We start from the raw sequence: 6493 nt of genomic DNA on the forward strand, positions 1-6493 counted from the left end.
AGGGTGACGAGGAAGTGTTGGGTTTCCATCAAGATCTCACGATCTAACGCCATGAGACATGTTTCCTTAGGGGAATTCTAAGGATCCCGGCCACAGCGCAAAGCCACGTACACTGGATGACATGAGAGAGGTGCTTGTGATAGCCTGCCATTCCAATGGCAATCGTTAACACATGGTTGCCGTTGAGTCCGCAGCGTTGCAATCATTGTATTGCTGCTGATGGACTGCATTTTGAACATCCTCAACAGTAAAACACCATCAGTAATGTCGTAACCATGTGTGTGACTTAAAAATTCACAGTCTTTGTTATTTTTGTTAGTTATCAAAGTGCAAGCAGACTAAAATCCTTCGTGGGACAACAGGTGTTTTGATATCTGTAAGATCTATGCTTCGTCGTAAAACTATTTCCATTTACGGCGTTATGCCAACGGCCTTGCTGCTGTGGTAACACCGGTTCCCGTCAGATCACCGAAGGTAAGTGGTGACAGACTTGGCTAGCACTTGGATGGGTGACCGTCCGGGTCTGCCGAGTGCTGTTGGCAAACGGGATGAACTCAGCTCTCATGAGAACAATTGAGGAGCTACTTGACTGAGAAGTGGCGGCTCCAGTCACGAAAACTGGCAACGGTCGGGAGAGCGGTGCACAGACCATATACACTTCAGTATCTACATCTACATGATTACTCTGCAATTCACATTTAAGTGCTCGGCAGAGGGTTCATCGAACCACAATCATACTATCTCCCTACCATTCCACTCCCGAACAGCGCGCGGGAAAAAGGAACACCTAAACCTTTCTGTTCGAGCTCTGATTTCTCTTATTTTGATCATTCCTACCTATGTAGGCTGGGCTCAACAAAATATTTTCGCATTCGGAAGAGAAAGTTGGTGACTGAAATTTCGTAAATAGATCTCGCCGCGACGAAAAACGTCTTTGCTTTAATGACTTCCATCCCAACTCGCGTATCATATCTGCCACACTCTCTCACCTATTACGTGATAACACAAAACGAGCTGCCCTTTTCTGCACCCTTCCGGTGTCCTCCGTCAATCCCACCTGGTAAGGATCCCACACCGCGCAGCAATATTCTAACAGAGGACGAACGAGTGTAGTGTAAGCTGTCTCTTTAGTGGACTTGTTGCATCTTCTAAGTGTCCTGCCAATGAAACGCAACCTTTGGCTCGCCTTCCCCACAATATTATCTATGTGGTCTTTCCAACTGAAGTTGTTCGTAATTTTAACACCCAGGTACTTAGTTGAATTGACAACCTTGAGAATTGTACTATTTATCGAGTAATCGAATTCCAACGGATTTCATTTGGAACTCATGTGGATCACCTCACATTTTCGTTATTTAGCTTCAACTGCCACCTGCCGCACCATACAACAATCTTTTCTAAATCGCTTTGCAACTGATAATGGTCTTCGGATGACCTTACTAGACGGTAAATTACAGCATCATCTGCGAACAACGTAAGAGAACTGCTCAGATTGTCACCCAGGACATTTATATAGATCAGGAACAGCAGAGGTCCCAGGACGCTTCCCTGGGGAACACCTGATATCACTTCAGTTTTACTCGATGATTTGCTGTCTGTTACTACGAACTGCGACCTTCCTGACAGGAAATCACGAATCCAGTCGCACAACTGAGACGATACCCCATAGGCCCGCAGCTTGATTAGAAGTCGCTTGTGAGGAACGGTGTCAAAAGCTTTCCGGAAATCTAGAAATACGGAATCAACTTGAGATCCCCTGTCGATAGCGACCATTACTTCGTGCGAATAAAGAGCTAGCTGCGTTGCACAAGAACGGTGTTTTCTGAAACCATGCTGATTGCGTATCAATAGATCGTTCCCTTCGAGGTGATTCATAATGTTTGAATACAGTGTATGCTCCAAATCCCTATTGCAAACCGACGCCAATGATATAGGTCTGTAGTTCGATGGATTACTCCTACCTCCCTTCTTAAACACTGGTGCGACCTGCGCAATTTTCCAATCTGTAGGTACAGATTTATCGGTGAGCGAGCGGTTGTACATGATTGCTAAGTAGGGAGCTATTGTATCAGCGTAATCTGAAAGGAACCTAATCGGTATACAATCTCGACCTGAAGACTTGCCCGTATCAAGCGATTTGAGTTGCTTCGCAACCCCTAAGGTATCTACTTATAAGAAACTCATGCTAGCAGCTGTTCGTGTTTCAAATTCTGGAATATGCCATTCGCCTTCCCTGGTGAAGTAATTTCGGAAAACTGCATTCAATAACTCCGCTTTAGCGGCACAGTCGTCGGTAACAGTACCATCGGCACTGCGCAGCGAAGGTATTGACTGCGTCTTGCCGCTTGTGTACTTTACATACGACCAGAATTTCTTCGCATTTTCTACCAAATTTCGAGACAATGTTTCGTTGTGGAACCTATTAAAGGCATCTCGCATTGAAGTCCGTGCCAAATTTCGCGCGTCTGTAAATTTTATCCAGTCTTCGGGATTTCGCGTTTCCCAGTGACGCCTATTGTCTGAGGATGACACGGCGGTCGGCCGGTACCGATGAGCCTTCACGACCTGTTCGGGCGTAGTATGTTTATTTTCGTCGGTGTAACTCGGCAGCGAGGCAAATTCTCGGCTCGGCTAAGACATTTAAGCGACCTGCTGCACAGAGCTGTAGAGCGGCAGCTGTGGAAGACCGCCTGCGCCGATGTTCCAGCAGAGGCGAGCTGAAGGCCAGCAGGGATGGCTGCTCCGCCGTTCCCACGGCGCGCTTGCGCCGTCACGCCTTGTGGCCGGTCCCAGCCACGCCGCAGATGCGGGACAGCTGGAAAAAGACCGCAGACCTGCGCTTCCGGCTAGCGGCTCCTGCAGGCTGCCGGACGGGAAGAAAGGCGCTAAAAACACGGAGGCTCGTGGCTCAGGGCGAGTGCCTTTCAAAGGGCAGCGACCACGCGTCACGCCGGCTGCTGTAAAATATGAGTTACGAGCGACTGCGGAGCTACAGTAGCACGTCCTGCGATGGCGGCGTCCGTACAGATGGAGCCACTAGCACACTACCGGGAAACTGCCTGGAAAGGATGAAGCTGCGACCATACAAAAAAAGCTTTCATGAAAAACACGTAAATGTAAAAAAAAAGACAGGACATGGGTAGATGTTCTTGAACTTCTCTTTTCCAGAAGAGTATGTCAGCTACTGGGCCAGACAGCTCAACTGGGCATCCGAGTGGCTCTCAACATTTTTTTTTTTTTTATTGAACATCTTTCAGAGCTGCTGCAGGATCCTTCGGATTCTAACAATTACGTAGGAACGTGACGAAATTACGAATGAGATGACTAGAATGGGCGGATGCATCATCATGATGGAGTTGCTACTTTTTGCTGCCCACCTTTTTTTCTAATTCCAGTCTCTGTTTTCAAAAAAATAGTTCAAATGGCTCTGAGCACTATGGGACTTAACTTCTGAGGTCATCAGTCCCCTAGAACTTAGAAATACTTAAACCTAACTAACTTAAGGACATCACACACATCCAAGCCCGAGACGGGACTCGAACCCGCGACCGTAGCGGTCGCGCGGTTCCAGACTGTACCGCCTAGAACCGCTCGGCCACATCGGCCGTCTCTCTGTTTTCCTTTACAGTTTTTACCCTCTACAGCCCCCTGTAGTACAATGTAAGTTTTTGCCTGAGGTCTTAACACATATCCTAGTATCCTGTCCTTCTTGTCAGTGTTTTCCGTATATTCCTTTCTTCGCCGATTCTTCGGAGAATCTTCTCATTCCCTACCTCATCACTCCACCTAATTTTCAACATACGTCCGTAGCACCACATATCAAATGCTTCGATTCTCTTCTGTTCCGGTTTTCCCACAATCCATGTTTCACTAACACACCATGCTGTGCTCCAAACGTACAGCCGGCCGCGGTGGCCGAGTGGTTCTAGGCGCTTCAGTCCGGAACCGCGCAACTGCTACGGTCGCAGGTTCGAATCGTGCCTCGAGCATGGATGTGTGTGATGTCCTGAGGTTCGTTAGGTTTAAGTAGTTCTAAGTTCTAAGGGACTGATGACCTCAGATGTTAAGTTCCATAGAGTTCAGAGCCGTTTTAACCATTTGAACCAAACGTACATTCTCAGAAATTTCTTCCTCAAATGAAGGCCTATGTTTTATGCTAGTAGACTTCTCTTCGGCAAAGAAATGTCCTTTTCGCCAATTCTAGTCTCCTTTTCATGTCGTCCTGGCTCCGTACGTCATTGGTTATTTTATTGTCTAAGTAGTAGACTTCCTTAACTTCATCTACTTCGTGACCATGAACCCTGATGTTAAGTTTCTCGCTGTTCTCATTTCTGCTACTTCTCATTACTTTCGTCTTTCTTCGATTTATTCTCAAACCATACTCCGTACTCATTAGACTGTCCGTTCCTTTCAGCTCATCATGTAATTCCTCTTCACTTTCACTGAAGTCCGCCCCCGGTAGCTGAGTGGTCAGCGCGACAGACTGTCAATCCAAAGGGCCCGGCTTCGATTCCCGGCTGGGTCGGAGATTTTCTCCGCTCAGGGACTGGGTGTTGTGTTGTCCTAATCATCATCATTTCATCCCCATCGACGCGCAAGTCGCCGAAGTGGTGTCAGATCGAAAGACTTGCACCAGGCGACCGGTCTACCCGACGGGAGGCCCTTGTCACACGACATTTCATTACTTTCACTGAAAACAGCAATGTCATCGGCGAATCGTTGTTGTTGTGGTCTTCAGTCCTGAGACTGGTTTGATGCAGCTCTCCATGCTACTCTATCCTGTGCAAGCTTCTTCATCTCCCAGTACTTACTGCAACCTACATCCTCCTGAATCTGCTTAGTGTATTCATCTCTTGGTCTCCCTCTACGATTCTTACCCTCCACGCTGCCCTCCAATACTGAATTGGTGATCCCTTGATGCCTCAAAACATGTCCTACCAACCGATCCCTTCTTCTTGTCAAGTTGTGCCACAAACTCCTCTTCTCCCCAATCCTATTCAATACCTCCTCCTTAGTTATGTGATCTAGCCATTTAATCTTCAGCGTTCTTCTGTAGCACCACATTTCAAAAGCTTCTATTCTCTTCTTGTCCAAACTATTTATCGTCCACGTCTCACTTCCATACATGGCTACACTCCATACAAATAATTTCAGAAACGACTTCCTGACACTTAAATCTATACTCGATGTTAACAAATTTCTCTTCTTCAGAAACGCTTTCCTTACCATTGCCAGTCTACATTTTATATGCTCTCTACTTCGACCATCATCAGTTATTTTGCTCCCCAAATAGCAAAAACTCCTTTACTACTTCTCATTTCCTAATATAATTCCCTCAGCATCACCCGATTTAATTTGACTACATTCCATTATCCTTGTTTTGCTTTTGTTGATGTTCATCTTATATCCTCCTTTCAAGACACTTTTCATTCCGTTCAGCTGCTCTTCCAAGTCCTTTGCTGTCTCTGACAGAATTACAATGTCATCGGCGAACCTCAAAGTTTTTACTTCTTCTCCATGAATTTTAATACCTACTCCGAATTTTTCTTTTGTTTCCTTTACTGCTTGCTCAATATACAGATTGAATAACATCGGGGATAGGCTACAACCCTGTCTCACTCCTTTCTCAACCACTGCTTCCCTTTCATGCCCCTCGACTCTTATAACTGCCATCTGGTTTCTGTACAAATTGTAAATAGCCTTTCGCTCCCTGTAGTTTACCCCTGCCACCTTCAGAATTTGAGAGAGAGTATTCCAGTCAACATTGTCAAAAGCTTTCTCTAAGTCTACAAATGTTAGAAACGTAGGTTTGCCTTTTCTTAATCTAGCTTCTAAGATAAGTCGTAGGGTCAGTATTGCCTCACGTGTTCCCATATTTCTACGGAATCCAAACTGATCTTCCCCGAGGTCGGCTTCTACCAGTTTTTCCATTCGTCTGTAAAGAATTCGCGTTAGTATTTTGCAGCCGTGACTTATTATACTGATAGTTCGGTAAATTTTAACATCTGTCAACGCCTGATTTCTTTGGGATTGGAATTGTTATATTCTTCTTGAAGTCTGAGGGTAGTTCGCCTGTCTCATACATTTTGCTCACCAGATGGTAGAGTTTGGTCAGGACTGGCTCTCCCAAGGCTGTCAGTGGTTCTAATGGAATTTTGTCTACTCCTGGGGCCTTGTTTCGACTTAGGTCTTTCAGTGCTCTCAGATTCTTCACGCAGTATCCTATCTCCCATTTCATCTTCATCTGCATCCTCTTCCCTTTCTATAACATTGCCCTCAAGTACATCGCCCTTGTATAGTCCCTCTATATACTCCTAATACCTTTCTGCTTTCCCTTCTTTGCTTAGAGCTGGGTTTCCATCTGAGCTTTTGTTATTCATACAAGTGGTTCTCTTTTCTCCAAAGGTCTCTTTAATTTTCCTGTAGGCAGTATCTATCTTACACCTAGTGAGATAAGCCTCTACATCCTTACATTTGTCCTTTAGCCATCCCT

General features: G+C 45.8%; 1 pseudogene; it reads left to right on the top strand.

Moving 5' to 3' along the window:
- Window positions 1-423: 423 nt before the first annotated feature.
- LOC124803868 lies at window positions 424-542 on the top strand (annotated as a pseudogene).
- The last annotated feature ends 5951 nt before the right edge of the window (window positions 543-6493 follow it).

The sequence above is a fragment of the Schistocerca piceifrons genome, chromosome 6, assembly GCF_021461385.2.
Source record: "Schistocerca piceifrons isolate TAMUIC-IGC-003096 chromosome 6, iqSchPice1.1, whole genome shotgun sequence".
Taxonomy (NCBI): Eukaryota; Metazoa; Arthropoda; class Insecta; order Orthoptera; family Acrididae; genus Schistocerca; species Schistocerca piceifrons.